A 27,746-nucleotide genomic window follows, 5' to 3' on the forward strand; every position below is an offset into this window, starting at 1 on the left:
ATAATAAAAACGACAACATGTAGAAACTCTCAATATATTTGATTTGTTGTGTAATGATAGTGGTTATTTTAGTAATCTATTCTTTGAATTTTAGGTGTCACTTGGAGTACTCCATGTATTCTAGTTTACACTCCTAATTATCAGGTATTTTTAACATATGGGAGACTTGCATTCACTTCCATGACTGTGACACTAAGAAAAATCAATAAACACGCTAAGATTTGCAATATGAGAGATTTCACAAGACATAGCATGACTGCCACAAAGCAAATCCTTACCCAGACCAGGCCAGATTTTCTGCAGCCTTATATTCCTGAAGTAGTGAAAAGCAAGCAAAAGAACATACAAGGCCAAAAACCCACTATAAAGCAGATGCTACCACACTGTCCCCAATCCAGCCCCTTCCCCCTACACTGATTTTACCCATTCATACTTCAGTACCTAAACATTCTCTACTTGTTATACTCCTTATAAACCTAGAGTAAACTCAAGTTTTACATTAAATGGGATGGAGATTAATGCTCTTTGCCTTTTAAGTGAGCAATGAAATTATAAATTAATGGCAAAATGCAAAATCACTGCAGCCAAAATGATCAATGTCTATGCCCAAAGCCTCCCACTTTCACATCTACTCAGCTTGACAAATTGTTTTCTCTACCTAAGACACCCAAAGATTTAATTTTGGTTGGAACATTCAGTTAACATTCAAGTCCTTTATTCATCTCCCCATCCCCTCCTGATTAAAAGCTTACCATTTTTGGTTTTAAGACTACTCATTTGTGTGAGCATGCTACTTAAATGTCAGGTTCATGACCCCTTCAGGTTACAGCAACTCTATCAAAACTCCAGCACATCTTCCAGTAGTGGTACAGTGCAAGGATCTCATTGACAGCTTTTACCCCAGACCATTCTCACTCCTTAGATGACCCTAAAAGAGTTTCTTGAAGCCATTTCTAGATCAACATAATGGCTGCCTACAGGATTACAAAACCCGAAGTACTCACATTTCTTTTAAGCAGGAAGAATTCTCAGGGAGAAGAAAAATTCAGCTCTTATACACCAATAACATTGAAAACCAAGACTATCAAAACTATGTAATTATCAAAGCAGAAGTCTTTGCACACACAGCACCTGTTACTATTTGCATATGCAAATTATAGATAAGGGCTCCACGAAGTATAGACTCCAAAAGAGGCCCATGTGTGAGATGAGGGTGTATAGGGGAAGTCATATGAGGAATGGCTGAGGTCACTTGGTCTGCTTAGCCTGGAGGAGACTGACAGAAGACCTCATCACAGTCTACGACTTCTTTGCAAAAGGGCAAGGAAGGAGAGACTCATCTCTATCTGGTGACTGGTTCTGACAGGAACCAAGGGACCAGCATGAAACTGAGTCACAGGAGGTTTAAATTGGATATTAGGAAAAGGTTTTTCACCCAGAGAGTGGTTAGACACTGGAGCAGGCTCTCCATCAAATCTATCAGAATTTAAGAAAGATTTGTACAACGCACTCAGGCACACGATGCAGTTCTTGGTATTGTCCCGTATAGGGTCAGGTGTTGGACTTGATGATCCTTGTAGGTCCCCTCCAACTCAGGATATTATTCTATGATTCCAAGCACAATTGTTATATGCTCTGTCTACTGGTATGAGTTGGTCTTGAGAACACCCATGAAGAACCACAGATGTTCTGAAAGTGAAATAGTTTCTCTGAGTTTAACAGCTTTTCATCTTTCTCTGTGGTTCTTGAAAGAAAATTTCTCACATATCAGAATTCTGCCTTTCAAGCTGGCCCTACACGTGGGTTCTTACAACTGCCATTTTTCTTTGTACAGACAAAAGGGAGAAAACCTATTTTGTCTTCATCCAATTACTTTTTTCCCAGTGAAGCATTAATACTGTAGAAAGATCTTCCAGCAGCTTGTAAGTCCACATATACTAAAATATCAATCCTACACTGGGGAAAAAAAAAAAAGGCATTTTTGTCAGAATTATTTCTCAGTGATTTCTGTAGCTCTTTGCTAGGGTTGTTTGGCCATCCATGCGTAACACAGCAAGAGATTGAATTCCACAACTATAATGAGCCACAGAAAAAGATCAGAAGACATCAAAGACAATTGTAATATCATATCCTATGATGAATGATAGCAAGGAATTTCTTTCATATAGTTTCCCAATCACCCTAGAAAATGGAACTATACATCCCCAGGAATGAAGAGAGAAAAAGAAATCCTCAAAATACCATCATAACTTAGAAAAAGGATAGAACAAAAAAAAAAAAAGACAGCTGTACTAACATACTAACTTGATAGCCATATTAACTTGAACAGATGAGATTAAATTTCATTCTGATTCTAAATATGGAGAATAACTTAAACATAAATTTACACCAACAAAACCTAAGGATGCACCAACAAAATAGCAGAATTTAACTCCAGTGTAACTTGCTACCATATTACCTTCCCTTGAGTTTTATTTCTGGTAATTTAAGAACTGAATTTTGCAATTTCAGCAGAGAAAGGGGGGAAAAAACCCCGAAACCACCTTCTTGACCTCAATAAATGACCAGGAAAGCTTTGAAGTTTAAAATTAACACAAATAAAAGTGCAAATTAGAGGCTGCCAAGACTACTTTCAACATCCTTTAGATAAAACAGAACATCAGATATCAATATGTCCCTACTTATGGCAGAAACTTTTGGACATATTTGCATAACCCTTATTTCAAACCTCACCTTAAAACCATTTAGTTTCTCTGACTCTACTTAGAAATCATTTTAGAACCACACTTCATGACTTATTGCAGACCTTCTTCAGTTTATGATTGTTTAATAACAACTTATATGGTTTTAATATTGTCTTTTAACATATTTATTCTCCCTCTCTGATATGTTTAAAGAAAACCATCTCTCAGCTTCAGCTGGACTGCACTACACAGACCGTGTTGTGTCATGTTGTCTAAACTGCTGTATTGCTCTCCCTACCCTGAACATACTTGAAATCAAAGATTTTTTCTTAATATAAGTATCTGATATGTCACACTACACATTGCCTATTAAAAAAATGACACCAGTATTCCTCTAAGGCAGCTAATAATTACCTGTGACTGCCTTCTAGAACCTGCTTTGTCATTTCCATGCTACTTAACAGCATCAGCAGATAGTCATTCTCTGACCAATATGTTCAGATTCTCTCCTTCTCCCATCACCTCCAACTGGTAAATCCCCAGATTTTACCTAAATTCCTAGTAGAGGTGTCCTGATGCCAGACTTTATTATTAGATTTCAATCTAGAGCAATTATTGAGAACAAGATCTCTCCCTGGTTTTCACTGTTGAATGATACCATCAGTCTGTGCCTAATTACAGCTCTCACACTTTTGAGTGCAGCCTTGTATGAGAAATAATTTATTATATTAAAAAGATATGCAGTCATATTTTAACCTGTACTTCTGAATCAGAAAAAAAGGTACAGCTTTTATGTTTATTGCCATTATTTATCTGCCCTTTTCTAACAAATCAGTTTTCTTTTTTACTAGAACTACTTGTACATCCATATTTATGTATTTGCCTATACTTACTTATATATATTTTGAAATGCCCAGCACATCAACACATACAGATCTTAAAATCTGAAGGTGGAACACAGTATCTGTTTAACACCTTCCTATAAAACTTTTTAAAAGTGTATCCAAATGATATTTTGAAATTGAAATTATTGGAGAGTAAAGAATGCTTTCCAGCACTTAAATGTGTTAGAAATTTTAACAATGAAAAAATACATAAAGTCTTATTAAAACAGTATAAAATATTGTTTTCACCTTACTCTGTCTGTAATCAATGTCTTTTTTGTTTCATTTAAGTACCTGGAGAATTATTAGGAAGTCATCCAAATGTTCTGTATCATTCACCACATATCAGATCAGCCTCAAGCTAGAACACTCAATAAACATTTTCATAACATTTTCAATAGAAATTAATGCACACAGTATATCTACGGAAAATGCTGAAACAAAAATAAAATGCCAAAGGCAGCATTTCTTTTCTAAAGTGCTATTGGGATTAATGACCTTTCTTCTATGGAAAAAAATTCTTTCAAAAGTAATCAGCTCTACAGACTATTTAACAGAAATACATTTGGAATGACTGGGAACTAATCAATCAGTCTGAGTGCACAGAAAAATGACATGCTACATGAATTTGACACAGATGACATCTCTTGGTGAGCAAAAACATTCAGTGGGCTTAGTCCAGCTTATGAGATTGGGGACTGGTTGCTTTTCTATCTGTCACACATGTCCAAAGTAGGACTATGTTCCTGTGACATTTACTGAAGAGCCACTGTAAGTTTTTTATTCAGAAGTACACAGGCATGAAAACTAAATTTCTAGAATGGTTATATGAATGATCTGAAAAATCTGTCGTTATTTTGTAGCAGCTTTCCTGTGCGTTTCACATCCTCTCCTAAGAAATCAGTCTCATAATAGATAATTTATTATTACTCTCAAGAGTCTTACCAAATAGAGTATGATGTTTGAATCAAAGTGGGGTGCTGAACATGTGCCAAGGAAGGCAGCAAAAGAACTCCTTCATCATTTCAGCACTTCAGCCTTCTATTATGATTGCATTGGCACCTTTCCTAATGTATAAATGAATTTAATCTGCAGCAGTGCTATATGGAAGGTGTGCTGTACGAACCTTGAATTTTAATGTAAAACATTCTGGATAATTTTCCACACACTATATGAAAATTAGTGAAGTTCACACACTTGGCAGCCTCTAAATCTGAAAATGTCACAGATCTGCACGAAGAGCTGAGCAATTCTGAAAATTAATGACTGTCACATATGGCCATAAGATATTCCTAGTGAATTAGTGACTTCAGGTTAGTGTTTTCAGCTATGGAAGATGCTTAACTCTGCAGCAAACCTGCACTTTTTCCTTTCAAAGTTACCTAACACCCAGTGCTCAAGAGAAGAAACATGGCACAGCTACAAATGCAAGATTATTCCACTTTCCCTTATTTAATCCATTGTTTTTCTACAAAATGACCAATGGAACATTAAGTCTTGAGGCCACTGGCTTAACTCTCACTTTGCTCTGTATGACACAGTTTCAGCCTTGCCCTCTCTTCTCATGTAGACTAGAAGAGCCTGTGAGGGTAAGGAAAAAATTAGCACTTCAAAAGTGGTAATAGAAAATACTTGGTTGTAATCACTCTCATTTTACCATCTCCATAATTTTCTTTCTATCCCTCTGCTCCCACCACATTCTTCCTTATATCCTCTGCTAGACTGTCTCACTCCTGTGTATCATAATCACAGTTACCATCTATGTTACAAGGTACATGATAGTCCTATTAATAGAAAATATTAATTAATACTTGAGATAACACTTAAAATGCATAGAGGTTCCAACTTTCTATCCTAGCACCCTAGCTCACATCAACCTAAATTTAATAAGAGTTATTAAGAGGTAATTTGGTGCAATAACAAATAAATAGAAAACCAGATAAAACTAACTCTTCTGCAAATAAATGGTTTCACTTCACCCCAAATCAAGAACTTCACTGGTGTTTCAGTCTCCAGCTGCCCTGCCACCACAGCCGCTCTGCCCACACCACCTAGCTGAGTTATGCACACTCCTCTCAAGATGCCACATGAACAGTTTTGCAGTGTCTCCAGAGTTTGCAGTGGACTGCAGCACTTAGGGGCCCTCTCTTCGCTGGAGGCTCAGTGGGTATCTCAGATTGCAGTTAGGTCTCCAGAAATGGAAGGTCAAACGAGTAAGTTATCAGTCTTAGTTGCCAAGGCAAGGTTTTCACTAGCAACTCTCCAAAACAGCAGAGATACATCCCTCCTGTAAATCTTTTCATCCTAAAAAATTAAATCCTGAGATGACTCAACTTGCATAGCAGATGCAAGGTATGATGCTTGGGCTGCCTTATGACCTGTTAAGATCCAGCCTGATGGGAGAGTTGGATCATTTCACAAGCACATCTTTAAAAATTTCAAAATTTCGTCAGCAAAGGAAGAAAAAATTAAAAATTGATTGAAATATTTTTGTTGTTTGTGTTGGTTTTTTTTTTTTTTTTTTTTCTGCATGGAACAACCAGTATTTTAACAAAAGAAGCCAGTACTGAAATATACGTCTATGTCTGTACATAAAAAAAGCAAATCATAGGTTATCAGCCTGGATATGCCATGCTTCATCTGATCATTGCTAGATGTGAGCAATGAAAACAGAGTTAATGTTCCATAGAGAAAGCAGAAGTGACAGTAATGCCCAGGAATGGACTTTTACACAAAGAGCTCACTGGAAAAGCTCAAATGTCAAGTGTAACAGAAGTTTACATTACTTCAGGTTTTTGACTTATGGCCCATGCTTCCTTTTTCCTATCCATACAAACATACTCAGTAACACAACTCAAAATCTGGTTAAGCATAGCACTTAGGTTTTAATCATTATCTGCAGAGTGAATAATCAGGACTCCCTATGTGTATGAAAATTTCTTGAACAAAATAACTCTTATTCTCTTGCCTTCATGGGCAGTATGTGCCTCGAGGATGGACAGATCACAGCACAGGCAAAATTCAGTTGGACCTGATAATGCTCCTTGCCTGAACTAGAAAGGGGGTAAATTCCAAAGTAATTTTCTAGCATTTGCCTACTCCCTACTGAAAAAGAATTTGTATTTAAAGCTTCAGCAGATGTCCACAGAAAAGCTTGTACTCAGTTCCCCCAAACATTTCATAGGTATTATCCAGCTCTCCCATCTCTCCTAATGCACTATCTCTTGATGAAATGCATTAATTAAAACACAGGGATCTATACACGGTTGATCGTAACATAGAAAATATATCTGAAAGAAAGCAAGTTTTAATAATTAAACTAGAATGAGAAAAAGGAAAAGAAAACCCCAAAAACCCCACAAAAAAACTCCACAAAAACCAAAAGCAGGACTCTCCATAAGCTGAATTATATCTGTTAATACACACAGCTCTGTAACTGTGGCTAAGGTGGTGGGCTCACAGGCTTTAAAATACAGCAGAATTTAATTCTTCTTTTATAAATGCCTATGACCTATTAGAAATCACGGGCCTGATTTCCAGAGATACTGAGCCTGTCTCTTCCATTTACTTTACCCTGAGGTATGTGTGCTCAGTCAATGCTCCTAGAAATCAAAATCCAGTAACTTTATATTATATTAATGGCCGGATTCTCTGCCTTCAAGTAAAGTACACTGATTTACATTGGCTGAGGCTGTTTCTCGTGCTGTTTTTCTTGATACTGAAGCCTCTCTGCTTACAGTAAAATAGAAATAAGATAAATAAAAATTACAGAGATAAGATAGATAAACGAGATAAATTAAACAATAGATTAAAATAGACATATTAGACTATCACAGGACTGCTCTCTCCCACAGACTCCTCTCCATCCTCTCCCAAAGCTCATGCTGCTATCTTCTTCATTTGCCTTTGGCAAGCTGCCACTGCCAACTCCTTCTTACTGCCCGGTTTCCAAATGCAGTCAGCCTGACTGGACACAAGCTGACTGCAGGACATTCAAAGCCTTTGCACTGAAATTCTCAGTTCCTTGATCTAGACACACATATGTAGACTGGCAGTAAAGAGAATCAGCTAAATCAGCTATACTGTATCACAAAATTTATTACTTGACTTCATGATACTGAAATACCAGATTTTCAAAGGTCACTGTTCATGTAAATCTTCATAATATTCAGCCAATTTACGTGAGAAGAATGTTTCCATGGTTTGCATATACACACTAACTTTTCCTTTTGGAGTTACACACCCAATTGGTACTCAGTAGTTTTACCTTTTGGCCTATGAAAATTTGCCTCAGAATGATATAGCATGCTGTGGAAACAATTAAGATTGTCCACTCAATATCTACCAGAGGTTTTCCAGCATCTGATATTAAGCTGACATGATTGCAAGAGACTATTCAGGACTTGCAATTTTGATGTGACATAGTTGGATCTCAGACTGAGAGTTTAGGAAATTCCCCACAGTACCAAAGGGGAAATTATGTTCTCTATTTTCATGCACTTTATAACTCAAAAAGGAAAAAAAAAAAAAAAAAAGGCATTTAATTCTGGAAAGATGAACTGTCTCTTGTGTAAGTAGGAATCCTTAATCCTAGTTCTAAGGTATTGTACTGAAGTGCAGACACATGCAGACACAAACACGTGAAAAGCTATGCCAGGAAAAGCTGCTTCTCCTGCAATTCAGAATATGAATGTGCTTGTGCACTGGTGTGAGATTTGTTTTGATTGGTCAGACATTCACTTATTCCACTAGATCGGTTCTGCAGGGGCCCAGAGGAGTTGTGTGTGGCAGTGACGCATGGAGCTCCTCTGTGAAAAGAATGCTTTTCAATGGCATATCTATGTTACAATGAAGGAGAGAGAGAAGATGCAGTGTTTTGTGTTTTCCCCTACTTTACATTACTTGCCAAAGAGAAAAAAGTCTCACTTTGTCAAGTCTACAAATTCTTTCCCCCTTAACCACAAAAAAAGAAGATACAGAATTAGAAGATTTTAATGACCAACAAACCAAGTCTGAATTCTCTTTCTGTTGGACTTATTTCTCACATCCATGAAGAGGGAGCATCCTCAACTTTCAGAGAGCTTCCAGTCTCAACTTGCTGACACACTCATGTTGCCCAACCCCTCTAGAAATGGCTGTTGATTGTTACAGATTTTAGTTTCCAGTCACCACACATCCCACTTGAGGTGCTAAAATGACCTTCAAACAGTGTTAATAACCAGCAGCTGGAGATCAGAATAGCTTTGATTTTTTGCTGCGCAGATCTTCTGCCTGCCGTCATCCACCACCATTGTATCTACCTCACTTATTTAACACCTAGCTTCTATGTCCCATTTCTCTTCATTTTCTCATTTAAAAGGATTTCACTCCCCTACAGTGAATGTTTACATACATAAGGATTTAAATTGGCTGAATTAACTGAGCTAATTTCTGTTTGGTACCACCTATTTAATTTACCTCACACAGTTGTAAAATGAAACCCTCTATTTTAACTGTGAAAATAAAAACAGAGAAAAAAAATCCACAAACATTAAAACATAATGTGGGTTCAATTCCTTCAGTGTTATATAAACAGACAGGGTTTTTACTTATAGGCATACTTATTATGGATTTAAAAATTTTACTTCCATATTAAAGACTTAAGGCACAAATTCATCTCAAAAAATGACTTAACCCCTTTTTAGGTCTGCAGAGCTAGCCATTTTAACAACTTGCATCTCCAGATTTGAGAAGATCTCTTCTCAGCATGGATATACTTATAGCCATGTGAGTTTTAGCAGTTGGTCTTTAGTGCTGTTTCAGTTGATGATTCACATATTCTGTAGGTAGAAATAAGTATAGTTAATGAGATCACAGAAACATTCTGACAGCTTTGATGTGAATACAATCCCTATATTAAGAGCAGTGTGTGGAGGAGTAAAGGGTGGGATGTTCTCACTTGTAATTTGAAATAAATTTGGTGCATCTCAGCACAGTGCATAGCAGACTGATGTTCAGAAAAATCACCAGTCAAACTAAAATGGGCACCATTCTTAGCAGCAGCAGCAAAAAGTAATGATTAAATGGGCACATTAAGATCGAAACACACTTGCCATGCATTTGCTGAAAGGAAAGTGTCTTTGGAAGTTTGATGTCAATCCCATCTGCACAATGAAACCATGGTCAAGTCAGCGTCCTTAATGACAAATAATTTTAATTTCTAAAATATAAGTAATAAATTTTCAGGTGGCCTAAATCTGCCCTGCTCTACTGACTTTAGGAAAGCTGTGCTTTTACAGAAAGTTTCCAAAAAATACTAATGGTTACCTACCACCTAAACATTTTATTTCTTCTTGTATGGCTATGCTGATTTAATGGTGGTTTTGTCTCAGAGGAAAACCCCTAAGAAGCTGCTATGGTCCTCCACCCATGAACTACTCTGCTAATGCCAGTTTTCTGAGGTACACTGTATAAATCCTGCGGATCTCAAACACAGGAAGCTTTTGGCACTGGTCATATATCAGGATCAGAAAATTTGTGACCCTTTTTTTAGAATAAAATTAAAAACCGTCTTTTATGTAACCACTGTCATCCACCACAAAATAAGTGAGCAGCACAGTGGCTGTATGAAAACTCCTTCTCATATCTGAATGGAAAGGAGACTAAAGTTAGAACAGAGCATTACAGTTTTACTCTCCACACTCTTCAAAAAACCCAGTAACAGCATGAAAATTTTAAAGTGATGCAAACATTACATAAATTATTAAGTATTAAAGCAAATTTCCTTTGGAGGAAGAAACCTTCTAAGCTCTTTCTGGAATGACAGGAATGGGGATAGTTCTGAAGACACCTTAGGCAAATGAAATAGACACACTGATCAGTCCCAGACAAGATGCTACTACCCTCATGTCCCTCTTCCTTGCATTTGGATCCACTTTGATAGCATGACATCTAAAAGCCATTTCCACAGTCCACACCATGACATAACTTGCAGTTTTGTTATCTTGCTCTCATGCTTTTTCTTTTCCTCAGAACATTCTGATTCCCTATTACTATAAATATAAGGACCTTTCAACTGCCAGTGAATTGCATAAAAATCCAGCGACACTGGACTAAACTCGCCCTTGATAGGAGACCTAACCTGTATTTGTGATTAAAAAGAACAAAAAAAAAAGAGGCAAAGTCTGCAGTTTTAGGAAAGTGTAGTGAACCTAAATTTTACTTTGTAAAATCATTTAGAAAGCACAGGTTGTTTATTAAGCTAAGTTCCATAAAGACAACCCTTAATTTACATCTATTAAATTTTTACATATCTAATAAAAAAGAGCATGCAAATGCAAAAGCTGAAAAAAAGCATTCATTTCTTCCCCATGTTCCTACCTGCTTGCTACTCTGAAAGGAATTCTAATGTTAAAAAGCTTCACACAGTCTTCCAGTCAGTAATTAGACTCAGTTTCACAGTCAGTCTTTACTTTCTTGTATCACCAGAGGCTAAAGGATTGAAGGTAGCCTAATCCAATGAGAGGGGAAATCCTCAGAGCATTAAAAAGATAATAATTACAGAATTCTGGCTTGAACTAGGTCCACACACTGTCCACATACACCCCATGCATCTGTTGTGAGGAACTGTATGCCTGCCATATTATCAAATGTGAGTGAATACAGTGCTACATTTCACAAAACTACTGTGAAATTACTTTCCTTTACACTTCTCTCTACTCTGCTATTTTAGTTTTTTCTTGTTTTGTTACATAAGGTATGCACTTTGCTAGATCTATAGCTCTGTATAATTGCAGGAATAATCTCATGAGCGATTTTACCAGTCATACTGGCAGCAACCCAGAAAAAGTACTACAGCAAACATTATGGTTTAAAATTCCTTAGTTATTTTTACAAAGGTTTTTACAAAACCAAAGTTTTTATGGCCCAAATCTATAAAGCTACAAGAATCTGAGAATTTCCTATTAATGAAATTGCTAAAGAAACATAAATTTATCTAATGCCATCAACTATTGTTAGCAAGGAATCCTAACCGTACTAAGCAAGCTCTCATTTGTCAAGAAATAAGAGGAACCAGATTAATAATAATACTAAATTATAACAGAACACTGTATTTTGATATTAACATGAAATGCAAGACTATATTCTGAGGATTTCTCAAGTAATCTGGTACAGATTATATAGACATAAGAAGTCTAGTGGATTAAAACCTTACATTTGGAAAAAGGACAAATAGATTAGTGGGCACTAAAATATTTCTATAAAGTTAGAGTCCAGTTTTTTTCCAGGCATATACATTTCTCAGAATTCAAATCAGTAATTTGCTATTTTTTAATTAAATTTGTTGCTGTTATCCATATGTCTAAAAGAACTCTCAACCCTGTAACTTTCAAACATGAGTCCCATAGTGCAAAAATTCATCATAAAGCCTGATGGATAGGTGGATAGTTAAATTGTAGTTTGGTGAATTCAAGTTAGTTAAAGTTAAATCATATAGATAGATTGAGTCTTTAAATGAAGGTACTCGCAAGCCTATCTATCATAAATCATGAAATTTCCCAAATCAATGTAGTTTATATAAAAATTAGAAACACAAAAATCTCTATCAGCAGTGAATTATGAGCAATGATACTAATTCTGGTGGCAGCCATGGTAAGAAGTTGTTCCTCTAGTGCAGGTGGAGACACAAGCTGCATCACGCTGACTTTTTATAAACACAGATGAACTGGACAGTAAATGCTGAGCAACAAGAACGCAACTACACAGCAGACAGGAAGCTGCCAATCTAGAGAACTATGTACACCAGCAGTTTTCACATCAAAGAAAACCATTCCATGTACCATGAAAACAAAAGCTGTAAAGAGACCTTGTGAACAAGTCAGCTATAAAGACATTTGTGACAAATTTTTTAAAAACATAAAGGTTGGTCTGGGAGAAAAACCTGTATGGGACAAAACAAAAAAACCCAGGAGGCAACTTCCCCTTAACAAAAAAACCCCCTGTATTTTCAAATTCAGTCTATTATATTTGGTAAGCTCCGGGCAAATTTTTACCAAGCACAAACAAGCAGATGTTTGATAGAGAGACACAATAAAGTAACTGAATTCCAAATAAAGGTTAGTATAGTTAAAAGTTAGTATAGCTAATTAAATAATTTTCCAGCATTATTATTAAATGCAGTCTTCAATTTTTTTTTCCATAAATCTCAGTATATCACAAACGTTTTCATATTTCTATATGTATTTGCATGGGTTACACATAAATCAGAATTTATTTCTGAAATCAATTAAAACAAAGAAATAAATCGATCAGGAAGTGTTAGAGTGCAAAGACATAATTGAAAACCTGACATCCTCCATGTGCAAAATTGTTAATAGTCATCCTATTATACTGCCTTTTGCTTTAGTTTCTGCTGTTTACATACCTTAACACTTATCCAGTTGCATCAATAACATGACTTAATTTCTATTCCCTAAAAGTCAAGTACATGCCAGTTGCACTTGGACCTAACTTGCTGACAAAAAGAACTTTGCCATATGATTATTCATCATTCAGAAGCTGTAATGATCACCAGTACCATTAAAAAATGCAAAAAGATAATTATTTTTCATAATTCTCTATATAACATGAATAATCTAGAAGGAAAAAAGTGAGCTTCCAGTTGCTTCATTCAATCATCTGTTAATAGAAAATTTCCTTAAATATATGTTGATTTGAAATATACTTTTATATAGTATATGAAATATTCAGAAATTTATTTTTTTAATCCATAACAGTATCCCTATATATAAAAATATAGGAACTGATTCCCCAAAATGTTTCCTGCCTTAGCTTATACTGACTGGATTTTTGGGAAATCCACACAGCTGGAAATCAGGTCAATGGCTCCAATGCATAACCTCCTAAAATTAATATATACCCCTAGAAGAAACAGGCATTGGCTCAGGGTAGGATGAAGTGTTTTCTCTACTTGTCTCACAAGTCATTATACTCTCAAATCCAAACTGAATAGGTTTTTTTACAGTTAAAAAAATACATGACCCTTCTGAGGTTTTATTGACCCAGTAGGCTCTAAAAAAATCCCTGATGCTTTGTTGGCACTTGCTATCACTTGTGACCTTTATTTTCTAAGAAGGATTATCATTACCGCCTTGCATTCTACAGTTCCCTACAGGATATCACCAGCCATATGTCAGCCTTGCTCAGGGGGTTCTCATATACAACTCAAACAATTTTACACCTATTTCTAGTGTTCACTCAAAATTATACCCATTTTTTTCTGTATTAATTCCATCAGTTTCAATTGAATGTGGACTACTAACATGCAGTTAAAGACACAATAACTTATATGATATAAAGAGACCTGCTGGTATCAGTAATTTGAGAGCCCTTTATTTTCATTAAATCGCACACATGAAGCCAGATTTGTGAATCAAGACAGTAGAAGATAATATTTTTAAAGACCTTTCTAGTCTTGCAACTAATTATTTGATCATATACCATTTTGTGTGATGCTCCCATGATAACACACTTAACCACGAAGCTTTGATCTTTCCTTATACCTGCCACTTCGCTCATTAATTCACCTTCTCAGTCTATAATACTGTCTCATAAGCCATGACAGAGACTCATATTCTTTATATTTATTTCAGTAATCTTCACTCCCATGATGTGGGAAATTTTCACTCCTGAATCTCTAAGTTTTGGTATCCCATGATTTTGCAACACTGGAAATTTGAAGTGCTGTGTGTCAAAAAAAATAGAAAGAAGAAATAAAAGAGATGTATCTATGAAAGAGAAAGAAGTTACGCATTCAAGTGGTTTGGATCTCAAATTGTAAGACATCTATGTGCAGGCCAGTAAGAGAAACACAAGTCATAACATTATTTTGCTAATCAATTTTGCTACATTCCAAGATGGTGCCTGTTATCACATCTAGGTTGAAACGCATGGCTATATTTTCACTGGTTTGGTTTGTTTTTCTTGAATTGTGATGAGAGAGCTGTGAATTAAAGAAATGAGGTATTATTAACAACTGTCAAAGTTCTAAACCTAGTACATTCCGTAGCTTTAGCAGTACTGATCATTTTCCTAAACAGTGCTATTTATTTCCTGGCAAATGGAAACCTGAGAGGAGTATTCCATAATAACAGTGTCATATCCTTCCACAGGGAATTTAGACTGTAGGAGATTCTAAGTACAATGTTTGACCAGCAACATAATGACGTATCTTCACGTGAAAACTACCTGGGATGGCAACAGGAAGAGTGAAGAGGAATGGTCATTTGAGTCCCAAAGATATTGTTACAATGTGGGTAGTGCAGTGCACAGTATAGTCCAGGCATTGCAGTCCACACCTTCAACCAGAAGTAGAGCTGGCCGCAAACATCATATGCCTTAGGGAACACACAACACCTACAGATTTACCCTGAATATTTTAGACACTGTGGGAAATGCAAAACATGAATCTCGTGTATTTCAAGTGGAATTCTGCTCCAGTTTTCACTTGTGAAAATGTCCCTCTTGGACTACATTAAAAATACAATATAAAGAAATAAGATGGATGTAAAATACTAATGCTTATAATATTTCCATTGATGTAATTATTCTCTTCCCAAATAATTAATTTTAGTATTTACAGGACATCCTATAATCCAACATACGTTTACAAATTGAGAGTAATTTCTTTGTCTTTTAAATACAACTATTATAGCTCAAGTTTTAAATTAAAATGATATGAAGTTAAAAATTCAAATGCCCTGGAACATTTCAGAATTCCCTGCTTTCACATTTCATTATAATTCAAATACAGTCCAAGTTTTCTAGAGATTTTTAAACCATATTGAGGGACATGGATTCAGGGGCAAATGATGTCTCTGAAAAGGAAGAAAACCCATGGGAAAAGTTTTAACCACAAATATAGGATTTTTTGAGGAGCAGGATAAAGCTTTACTGCTCTCGAATGTTATTAGGTGAAAGTTCAAGAGAACATAATCCCACAATCACATCAGTGAAATGTGCCAGCAGAAGCAGTGAGCCAGCCCCTGAGTAGAAAGCAGATTCACCTTTCTGCAGATGAACAGTAAGAAGTGGGCATCATCATCTAGTGGCTGCAAGAATTTATACTATTTTCCAAAATACCTTCACCTGCTGTGGCAGGTCAGTGCCTTGAGGACTAACTGAGCACTTTCAGCCAGTTCTTCACATTCTGGAATAACAACTGGAATAACACTCCTCTTGAATGTCACATAAGGTGACACAAAAGTGTTTCAAATATTTCAAGATATATTTTCTTTAGCTTTTTGTGTTTGACATTTGGACTTCTGTACTTCTGCTATTTTTGCCCTCCGCTTTGGTCACACAGTAATTAGTTTCTTCCTGCTTCTAAGTATGAGAAGCTCAAGAGTAGCAGTAACCACTAATACTGAAGTTTTAACATTTCTCACCTAAGAATAGAAGCTGTTACTAAAATAGCTGTTGCTTTGAAATTTAGTCAGTTAAAAATCTTATGCAGGAAGGACTATTTTCCAAGAATATATGGAAGAATAAGGATATATGAATTTATGATTGCAAGGCTACCATTTCAGATTTTTCAAGCATCAATCTTTAAGCATAGGTACATTCATGGTCAAGCTGATCCTTTGGAGCACATTAAAGCCTAAATATTGACAACATTTTTCATACTTCATATCAGAGGATTTTGAGGACTGTGCGATCTGGATTACAAAGTCACAAAGCTGCAAAGTCACAGTGACAAAACTGCAAAGTACTGACCCATTATTTTCAATTGCTGTTTTGTACATGAAGCCTGCAGAACCTTTCAAGCATTGTGTCTGCTTTTCTGACAGTGTATTGGTTCTTATCCTTTTCCTGGGGAAAAGCTCCAAGGAAATTTTGCAGATGCAGATAAACTGTGAGAGGACAAAGATTCAGTGGATCCAATTCATTACCCAACATAAGTACCAAATTTTGAAAACAAATGCTATTTATATGTCATCCTTTGATGGTTTATAATGGCCATTATTTGGAATGTTTGCTTTATCTTCCCTCAAAAAAGGTTAGTTGTCTAAGACTTTGAGATGAATTCTGGAATTGGACCCATAATAACACAATTGCTAAGGCACTTCTATTAATCTCCTAAGTGATAGAAGATATAGCTCAACCTAAGGGCTTTCTGAGACATATTTAAAAAGATTTTTTCTGTTGTAAATAAATTGCAGATGGGCCAAGTTATTCAGAAAGCAGATTAGTTTTACATAAGCTCACTGCTGTTCCAAAGACAAGAAAAATTTCAAGTTTATCACCTTGCAATTCCTCAAGTTACACCAGCTGAAGAAGATAAAGTTGCTTTCTGCTAAGACTTTTATAAAGGAATTGTTGCTAAAGTACATATAATCTACCTGCTTTTTTTTGCATTAAAATCTGTCATAAATTCAAATTTCTGCTTCCATCACAATAAAATATGTTTAAACACAGACAGTATTTAAAGCCAAGCCACCCATCAAAAAATTGCCATATCATAACAAGTGTATTTAGCGCACTGTATTTTAAATGCTATGGGCTTGTACAATTTATGTTCAATTAGAAAGCAAGTTTTGCTGATTCTGGAGCACCTGCACACATACCATATGAGATAGAAAGGGAAAAAAAATAGATTACTGCTGTAATAAATCCCTGCATTATCATGGCAAGCTGCAGTGGGTTGACTCTGGCTGGATCCAGCTGTCCCTGAAGGGACAGGAGGGACAGGTGGATCTGCTCCACTGCAGGCTGCAGGGAAATCTCTGCTCTGGTCCCTGGAGCACCTCCTCCTTCTCATTCTTCACTGACCTCAGTGTCTGATGAGCTCTTGCCTTCATATATTCTCTCTTGTCACTGCTGCTGCCTGTTGTGCAGGTGGATTTTTCAATCCCTTTTTTAAAGCTGTTATCTCAGAGGAGTTACCACCGTGGCTGAGGGCTCAGCGGTGGGTCCATCCTGGAGCCCAATGGTATCAGCTCCATCAGACCTTGGGAGGCTCTGGCAGCTGCCCACAGTAACCACCCCTGTAACCCTCCAGCTACCAAAACCTCGCAGTGCAACCCCAATACAAGTGTTAGTTTTATTCAGAAGATAACAGTATGGGTAATTAGACAATACGAACACCATATATGCCATTTGTGCTTCCTCACCATTATAAAAACCTATACATTTCAAGCAGAGATTTGTAGAATGTTAATTTTAATCCACAGACAACAGTTCTCTACTGAAGTGCAAAAAAGCAATCCCAGAATGTAGTTAAAAAATATTTCTGTAAATATAAGCCTGAAAGTGATACTATCAATACCCGAACATATGATTTGAGTAATTTAATATAGTGACCAAAAAAACCCACCAAAACAGGAAAACCAAAACCAACCAAAAGTACCCACCAAAACCCAAAAATCTGAAGCTCTAAGACATGCAAAAATAAATGAGCAGAATTCCACCCTGCAGGTGGTGTACAGATTTGAGACAGTAATTCTCACAGACAAGTGGCCGTAATAGAACAAATATCTACAGTAACACATTAGTTTTAACTCTTTTACTCTTTTTTTCCTAAAGGGAAGAGAACAAAGGACTAAATATCAATTCAGACAAGTCTACTTCCATGATGCTTTCACATTTATTTTGAAAATTTAGTTTCTATCTTTTTTTTTTTACTTTAAATAAATACTAACCAATGAAAATTAATTCTAATTTAGTTCGTCACCCTCATTACAAGTTCTCCAATTGTATTGCACCAACACCAAAAACTTTCTTAAAACACCTCTCAGCAGTCTCCAAAACATGACAGTCATCACTGTCCAGTAATTTCTAGTAGCATTATTAGAAAAAAAAGAGTAACATTCTACCATAAGGGATACTAAAAACTGCCTTTCAGTAAAATGGTTTTCTATACATATATTTTCTATTTGAAAATACTAAAAAGAAAACAAATTATTCCTTAGAAGAAAACCATATTCTTCTTTGATTTATAGAGATTATCCTTCTATGAGGGGAAATAGAGATAATTGAAAAAAATCCTGATATTTTTTTAGTGTCATTATTTTTGATTTTTTTAGGACTGGCTTTTTTAACTTGAAAGCTTTTTTTAAGATCTGGATGGTTATGGAACTCAAACCAAAATAATTCTTATTTAATAGCATACTTGCATGTAGGATAAAGTCTCAAAAAATGCTTTTACAAGGAAAGAAAAATCAAAACTAATTATTAACCTAGAAAAGGTTTCAAAATCTATTTAGCTATATGAAAAAGGAAAATGTAAAATTCCCATTCCAGCACTGGTAGCCATCAGAATTCCCTTTTCACAATCATGACTGCACAAAAAAGTCAACAAAACAAAAAATCAGGTTGAAAATTGTTCTGTACTCTAAATTTCTCTCATGATTTGGAATTCCTCTGTACAAATACAAAACAAAAGACTGTGCTCCCCTCAGCACACACTAACGTTCTAATAAAAAGTTCCATGCTTATTGCACTCCAAATCCCGTGGAATGCACGCAGACTTCTCTGACTGTTAATGATTAATGCTTAGCTCTACTTTATACATTAAGCACAAACAAACGACTACAAGACTGACACAGATGAGTCACAATAAATTCATTCCCTATAATTTGCATCTGCTATCAGCAGAGAACCTACAGTTTCAAACTTAAAAGTCATTTTGAGATCTGTAAACACTGATAACCAATCAGCCATTTATACACTTTTTTCTTATAAAACCTTTTGTGAATATATGAAAAGTTATAAATGAACAGGCAAGAACAAAGTTTGGGAAGAAAGTAATAGCAGGCCTAAAAAGACACACATTATTAATGAATAAAGAATGGAAGGAAAGCAATTTTCAGTTTACCTGTCCTCAGTAATACATGGCACTGTTAATTGTCCTTCATGAAGTGATGTGTATTTATTTTCCCAACAGTTGTCTTAGGATATGATCATAATAACAATCTCCATTGCACATTCCTTTTTTTTCTGGCAACCTGTGCATGTTGAGGGGGAAAAAAAGGCATTTCATGTTGCGGTGTGTCCCATACTGACAGAGCATGAGATTATAATTTGCTTTAAAATGAACATAAAAATCTTGTTAATAATTATGAAATAAAAACACCTATAAAGTGCAAACAGTTGAAATTTTTTAGGCAGACCACCTTAAACATGCAATCTATAAAGAAAGGAAATTAAAGAGAATTCATCTGGTTTTGACTTGGAGTTATATTCTGTTCTGCTTCTCTTAATCAACAATAATTTTAATAATAATAATGTGGAACTTGCTCTTGAGACACCACAAAGTGGGTAGACTATGCTACAGGCATTATCCCATTTACCAGACAAATATTTGCCAATTCACACCAGAACTCAAAGACATGGAAAAATCATTATCCTTTTCTGAGCTGCATACATTGAGATACTGCTAGTTTTTTATTGTGGGTTGGGTTTTCCAATGTTTAGAGCATTTTATAGCACTTGGCAGGAGCTCTACATTCAAGGCCAAATATACAATGCTAGGGAGCACCTGGGAACTTGGAAATTCTTTGTGCACAAACTCTCTCTGACAGTAGCGTTACTTCCTGACAGGAATTAAATGTCGGGTATCACCACCATGACACACATAAATCTTCCCTACAAGCAGCAGATCTGAACAGTATTTTTCTTTTTAACCCCTTGAAGCTTTTCATCATACTGATTCCACTGCAGTTTTATATATGTGTGACAGTCATTAATGGTTACTTATATATTTTTTTTAATCTGGAGCTACTTTATAGTAGCTATAGGAACTACTGCTTTATAGTAGCACTTACTCTACCGAGGAAAACAAAATTCTAAGGCAGGTGTGTACTATGTTAATTTTGCACAGTGTAGCTATTCAAATACCTGGAAATGTAATTTCTCCTTTTAAGCAAAAAAACATCTGATAGTAAACAGAGTGGTCTCTAATTAATTAACAAATCATATTTGACAAGTTCATGACAAACATCAAATACTTCCACAGAAAATATGAAATCACTTGAATACCAGAAAGCTCATTTCTTCTGTGTTCAGAGGCAATGTGTGAGGGAAAACTCAGAGACAAAAATACAGTAACGTTCCTTTAGATATTGTAATATTTGCAGTTTCTCCTATGTACCATATCAGCTACATAGATAATACTTCTGAATTACTAAAATGGATGTATCTAGTTAATATGCAGTGTGGATTTAAAATAAATATTTTGAACATTTCTATCTTGTTTTCTCCTAAGAGTAATTTTTCTATCCCAAAGACACATTATCACTTGCCTTTATTAGCTTATTGTGATCCAGTGGGTTTATTAATTAACTGTAAATTGTCTCTGCTGACTGCTTTCTATGTATACAAAACAGATTAGTTTTGGTACCTAGAAAAGCAAAATCATCATTTAGAATGTAACTGGAGGGGTCTAGTAGTTTCTTATCATCAGAAAGAATTTCTATTTGGGCATAGATGTTAAAAATACATTCTTTTTCATATTTATGAAATATAAAAATAGAAATTGAAACACTGAATCCCATACAAAAAATATTATAATACAACATATAGGAAATAAAATATAAAAGTAAAAAAAAAGTCATTCCTTAAAGCAGGAAAAAAATGCTTTATATATACACCTACACCACTGATATATTATTCACTTCCATAATAAATGAGAATAATCAGGGGACAAAAATAGACAAGGGAGAAAAACCCATCAGACACATTCACAGTCACAGATTATACCACAGCTTAATTTACTATTATATAACAGAAAACTAAAAAAATCACAGCTGTTCTGAAACTTAATCAGAAGGATCATTTGAAAATTTCATTATAGAAAGAGATTTTTGTCCTGTGCTGTATGAAGATGAGAATTTGGCCTAATTGTACCATTAAAATTATGAGAACCACTATGTCAAAAAACAGAAGGTACATATCATCTTAAAAATTATTATTACAAATTAGTAGATTTCAAATTAACCTCAAATATTTTGCCTGCCATTAGGAGTTTATCCTTGCCAAGGATGACACGAACTACCTTTGGCAACAGTAGATGAAGGAGTCAGATGACATTCCAGTCTGCAAATTAGATCACATACTTTTCTTATTTGTGGCAGTGAAGATTATTCTGTAATTACAGATGTTACAACCACCTCACAGTAAGCTGTTAAGGTAATTCTTCACAAAAAAAAAATTCTTAATCTGTTTTGTGTTTTTTAGTACATCTCAGAATCAATTAGCGCCGAATATTAATCCAGCTTTACCAGCAGTTATCTGAGGTGTTTCAACAAGCACAGAGAGCTCACATATGCCCCATGTATGCTGGTAACTACCATCAGTCAGTTCCTCTTCTGCACTCAGAGTTCAGGGAAAGGGATGTTGGAACATGAACTGGTGACAGTGACTCTGACTGCAGAGGTTCTGTTTCTAATTCATCCAAATGTTTCAAATGGATGACCAAGGGTGGAAATTGGATTATGCGTAGAAAAGCACTGAGCAGAAGGATTTTATCTTTTGTCCCATGTTTTCCACCTGTAAAATGACTATTGAAATTCATTGTATACTTTATATTTGTATGTGTAAACAATAGACAGAACTATTTATAAAAAGTATATAACAATGATAACAACCTCTGCAGATGTTTTCATAACAAAAATAATAACAGCACTAATCAATAATCCTATTGTTAAACAACTGTTGTAATTGCCACTGAGGAACTGCCTGGAGTTTAAATACAATTGCCTATTATGATTGATTACCGAACAACTTTCATTCAGTGTTTGGGAATCGCTGAAAATCTTTGAGGTTGGAAGGGATCTGTGAAGAGGATCTAATCCCAGGTTTCAAAGGCATGCAATGTTTTGAGGATGTGCTGAAATAAGCATCAGTTTGTTTCTCATCCTGCCTCTAACATCACACAGTACTATTTCCTAATCATGTTCCTACCACACAATGGCCACTGAAGGAAAGACTGACCTTTTATCTACTAGTAGCACAGTGTTTTGTTGTTAAAACATTCTACTATAGTTGAGCAACCTGCTACTGCCTCAAAAATTGAAATTAAATTTTTGACTCTTTAATTTCAAATTCTGAATTTGTTTTGCTTTCTTGTAGCTTCTCCATGTACATATCACTACATTCCATTTTCTCTTTTAAAAATACTCTTTCTTGGTCTGATGTGATTTCTCTGTTTCCACAGCAAAGATTACACGCTCATGAAAGGACAAATTCTCTCACCTCTCATCATATTGTATTTAAATATAGCCTTACTTTCACCATTCTTCTTGTCCCTCACAGAAACAGCAAGGTCAATTTATTTCACATTGCAAATGTGAAAATTTGAAAAATTCATGTTATTACTGTTCCCTGATGAGTGATGGCTAAGACTAAATTATTTGGATTCTCCTCCACATTGCATAATGTTATGAAAAAAAAAAAAAAGAAAAAAACAAAAAGAATTCTGCAGGCTCATCTAGATATCAAGAATTTCCTAAAGGATGTAAATTTTCAGTACCTCAATCAGGGCCATTTTCTTGTTTCATGATGATTCTGTGCTGAAAAGAATCTCACTCCCAAATAGATTAAGTCAACATACCACACTGTAGAAGTCTGGGTAGGTTTATACTTGGGATTTTATGGAAATGACTCAACTGTTCCTCCTAAGACAATAGATCATACAATTTTATGCATGGTCTGAATGTGACATAAAATGTGCACATCTATTTCTCTTACTTATCACCTAGGGAAAATAAACTGTGTTTGATACTCTAATTCTAAGAAAGACTTCTGGGACACAGTGAAGTAAGTTGATTCTGAACTCAACCATAATGATTTAAAAAAAGGTTACTATTTTCTTTCTTGAACTACATTCATGTATCACACAGAAAAATTCCTTGCATGCATGAACCACCATAGTGCTTTTGGAGATATAGTTTCCAGCCATGTAAAATGAATAAAAGACATGTTGATAAACCATTTCTTTACCACTGCATAGGGGATAAGCCACACTTTAGGCACTTTTTATAAAGATATTTTCTTATTCTGTCATTGCTTTAAACTGCCTGATTTCTTTTCATAGGGTATTTCTCCATTCCCAATGATAATTTCATTTCCCTCCTCTATAAAAGCTTCTCTATTTCTCCATTCCTAACAAACAAAAAGTGTGAGCAAAAAAAAAGAAAATAGTATTCACTGCCATGAACCACCTTTTTCAACCCATTCCCTAGTGTCTGGTTTGAATGGAGTCAGTAACACCCGTGCAGAATTAATACCACACAAAGCACATGGCAAGAAAATGCCCATCTCACACAGGTATGGAAGATTAGATATGCTCTAAAACAGAGTGAAAATAGCTATACTTAATTAAGAGGATATTCAATCACAGCCCAGGATGCATTTGTGTCCAAAAGAAAACAGGAGGAGAGCCATCCTTGCAAAGGAAGCTGCACAGTTCAAAAAAACCGTGAAGGAGCACCACCAGCTGATTCAGAGTGCCCTCTCCCAGGCACAAAAGGTTTCCTGAGAGGAAAGTCTTCTCACATCATGTTCAAATGTGTCCCTTCAACTCCTAAATGTAACAGGAACAGCTTGAGGTGCAAGCTACGTTTGAGATAGACTGGGAAATGGGACAGTGCAGTGGAAGTTTTTACTGGTTGTACAGCTTTCAAATGTCGTCTTATGTATACAGTTTGCATGAAATTTCAGAGTAAATACTACCGATATTTTAAGCCTCTGTGTAAACATTCCTAACTTTAACACTGCATTATATTGATTTAAGTCATTTTTAGCTGGCTTAAACTAAATCAAGATATGACACATTCTGGAACATGAATGTCTACGCTGGGGCTTACACAGAAAGAACTGAAGCTATGAGTCATTACAGGGTTTCAGAACAAATTATATCTGGACTTAAGTCATCTTCATATACTCTGTGAAAGATGCTATTCAGTGAGAAAGTCAATTTAGAATTTCCTTCCCACAAAGAGGAGAACAAACTTCTGGACACAGGGAATAACCATGTCATAATTAGTATTTACATATGCGGATCCTGCAACTATTTTTCACACCATGATTGGGAAATTTTAATGATTCAATTTATCAAGACAGAACAGTATTTAGTTTTAATCAGAAAACTAAAGGTTGCAAAACAAGAAAATATTTATATTTACATTGAAAAGCAATCTTCATGTTTATTCATCAGCAATTGAAAAATATTTATCACAGGATTTATTTGTAAACTTTTAGAATTCACATACATCTAAAAACCTTATTTCATACATAATTAAGGTCAAAAAAGGACTGAGTCTCATAAATATATGGATATACATAATTGCTATATAAATAAGTAACATCTTACAATTAGATTAGCCTGAGTTTATGGATTTAGTATTGTATTTTACAAATACCTTGGAAACAGAATTTGAGCCTCATAAAAGGATGATACTGTAAAAAGTATGTTATTATGCCTTCCTTACAGTGTGCTCAGAATTAAAGACAAGCTGATACACAAACTGAACTTTACCAAAAGACAAGCTGATACACAAACTGAAATTTACTAATGTAAGACAGGTTCTTATCCCTGAGAAATTCAAAATAAACTATGCCATCATTACTTAAATATGACTGAAATGAAAAATGAAACAAGCAAGCAAGCAAACAGAAAAACACCTGAAAACCTATAATTTAAACTGCTACAGAAATATATATTTCCTATTGTCCCTTGTAGGTTTACAGATTTAGTTCGTGATATTTTCTAGGAAAATTAATCCATGTGTACTAGAAATAGCATAGTTCAAGCAAATATCAGTCTATATCTCAATTTTCTCAAAAGCCTTTGATCCAAACAGAGTTGTAAATGGATAAAGCCAATATATCTTATCTTCCTTAGAATCCTTTCACAGGCAGCATTATACTGACAGTTGCCATGGGGTTCTGTTTATGTTCAGTATAATCTGATTTATTTCATTATATGCAGTTCAGAATGCTATATAAAGTCACTTCTTGCAAATACTGCCCCAGGTCATTGTACCCTCCAGAGATTAATTTCAATTAAAAAACATTTTTCACATCATAAAATAACAGCAAGCACTTTTGGTGAAAAACCCAATTTGGTGTTTTTTTAATAGTATTTATTTATTTCAGCAATAAGGCATGCCTGTAGGTACATACTAAAGTAAATGGAAGACAAAAGTTTGGCTTTTTTCCAGAGAACCCACTGATTTGCAATTCCTTCCATCTCTGCCCAGATCCATCTATGAATAGAACCTCCCCTCTAAGTGTGTGAAAACACATATATGCCCTTCTTTAATAAATTAAAAAGATAAAATAAAAGTTATCAGAACAATAATTTTTTTTTAAAAAATCACACAAACCATAACATCTACTACAATAATTTCATAAGGGAGAGAGGAAAGTTTCTATTACTCCTTGTGCATGATTTTCCCTACGTGTGAATTATTATTTCAATGGCTTCCAAACTATTAATCATAAGTTATGACCTATTATTATGGAACAGATGAACTGAGGTGAGCTGATTTTGGCTGGGATAGAGTTGTTTCTTTTCATAGTACCCCTGTGGGGTTGGATTTGGTTTTGTACTGGAAGGTTTTGACAACACAGGGACGTTTTGTTACTGCTGAGCAGTGGTTGCATAGAGTCAAGGGCTTTTCTGCTCCTTACCCCACACCACCAGTGAGGAGCTGTACACTAGAAGCTGGGAGGGGACTCAGGACAGCTGTCCCCAGCTGATCAAAGGGACATTCCACACCATATGACATCATGCTCAGTGTATTAGGGTGGAAGGAAGGGCTGGCTGGGGAGCATGGTCAGAGTGATGGCATTTGTCTTCCCCAGTAAGCTTTATGCATATAGAACCCTGGGAAGGGGTGAATGAATTCCTTGTCTTGGTTTACTTGCATGCATGATTTTTGCTTTATCTATCAAACTGCCTTTATGTCAACCCACAAGCACTGTAGCTGTTGGGATTCTCTGCCCACCCCAGTGCAGCATGCAGGGTGAGGGAGGCTGTGAGCAGTACTTGGCTGCTGGCTGGGGTTAAACCACACCATGAGGATTACACCTAACTCCCCTTGGAAAAATGAACCTGAGAAAAGATCAGCGCACACTGCATCGATCCCTGCAGCAATCAGCAGAAAATGAACACACATTGACCAATGAGTGGAATAATTGCTTTGTTGACAATCTCAGTGAAGTTCAACCTCTGTAACTAAGTAGATAGAGAGATAAAAAGAAAGACATGATAAAAATAATCCATCATCTCTGTTTGCTGCTTTATATGATCATCTGCCATTAGTCACATACATGTCCAGATGGCCACAGATCAAGGATCATATGATACTTTTGATCGCAGCAGTTTCTTTGCCCTCCTGTCCACAGATAATATGAAAATATTCCACTCATCAGAAACGTATTTCTACTTTTTAAAATGTTAAAACACCTTACTGTAATAATTAATATTGTTCACCCCTCTTTACCTCTTAATTAAATTCAGGAGAAGTCAGCAAATCTACAGTGGACTTGTAGTCCCAATTTATACTTGCAAATATTGTAAGGTCCCATGAGTATCGTATAGCTGCTGATACACCAGTTGCACATGACTTTTCTAAATGAATATATTGCATAAGAAGGAAAACAAAAGAAAAACAAATCACTATCTGAGGTGGATGCAAAGATGCTAATCAAGAAATTACATACCCATTCAGAGACTAGATGGAAAAAGAGACAAAGATTACTTTTTTCCAGCTGAAGTAAACTTGAATAAACCTGAAAGTCAACCTTGTTAGGACATTAGAAATTTTATGAACCTTATTAAACCATAACAATTTTGAAAGATAATAAAAGTAGCCGATTGGTTTTTTTCAAATCCATAACAAACAATCAATAATGCAGTGACATGATCTTTAAATCACTGCACTATTGAAAAAACAAGTGTGGAGATGTGTTCACAACAGTGGAAAACAAAATAGTCACATGGAGGGATAAAAAACTTAACTACACATTGTTTCTTTGCATAGAGTCCGTTAATCAGGCAGAGGTATCAGAGCTATTTGGCATTGAAGTGGCTGGACTGTGCAGTCCAGATATCCAGCACTGTCATATGATGCCAAGAAATAAGATTATTCTATCCTCTTCATTCAGACTTGTTAGGAATTTAAGTAGATTCACA

General features: G+C 35.5%; 1 protein-coding gene across 2 annotated transcripts in view; it reads right to left on the reverse strand.

Annotated features, from left to right (window-relative positions):
- Positions 1-27,746, reverse strand: part of LRRC4C (leucine rich repeat containing 4C) — a 482,222-nt gene that overhangs the window by 185,192 nt on the left and 269,284 nt on the right. The window contains exon 3 of one of the 2 annotated variants that reach the window (XM_059475093.1): positions 19,422-19,551. The exons of the other annotated variant lie outside the window; for it this stretch is intronic. The gene's annotated coding sequence lies outside the window, so the exon portion shown is untranslated. The remainder of the gene's footprint in view (positions 1-19,421; positions 19,552-27,746) is intronic. 2 annotated transcript variants of the gene reach the window in all.

This window comes from Ammospiza nelsoni, chromosome 6, assembly GCF_027579445.1.
Source record: "Ammospiza nelsoni isolate bAmmNel1 chromosome 6, bAmmNel1.pri, whole genome shotgun sequence".
Classification (NCBI taxonomy): Eukaryota; Metazoa; Chordata; class Aves; order Passeriformes; family Passerellidae; genus Ammospiza; species Ammospiza nelsoni.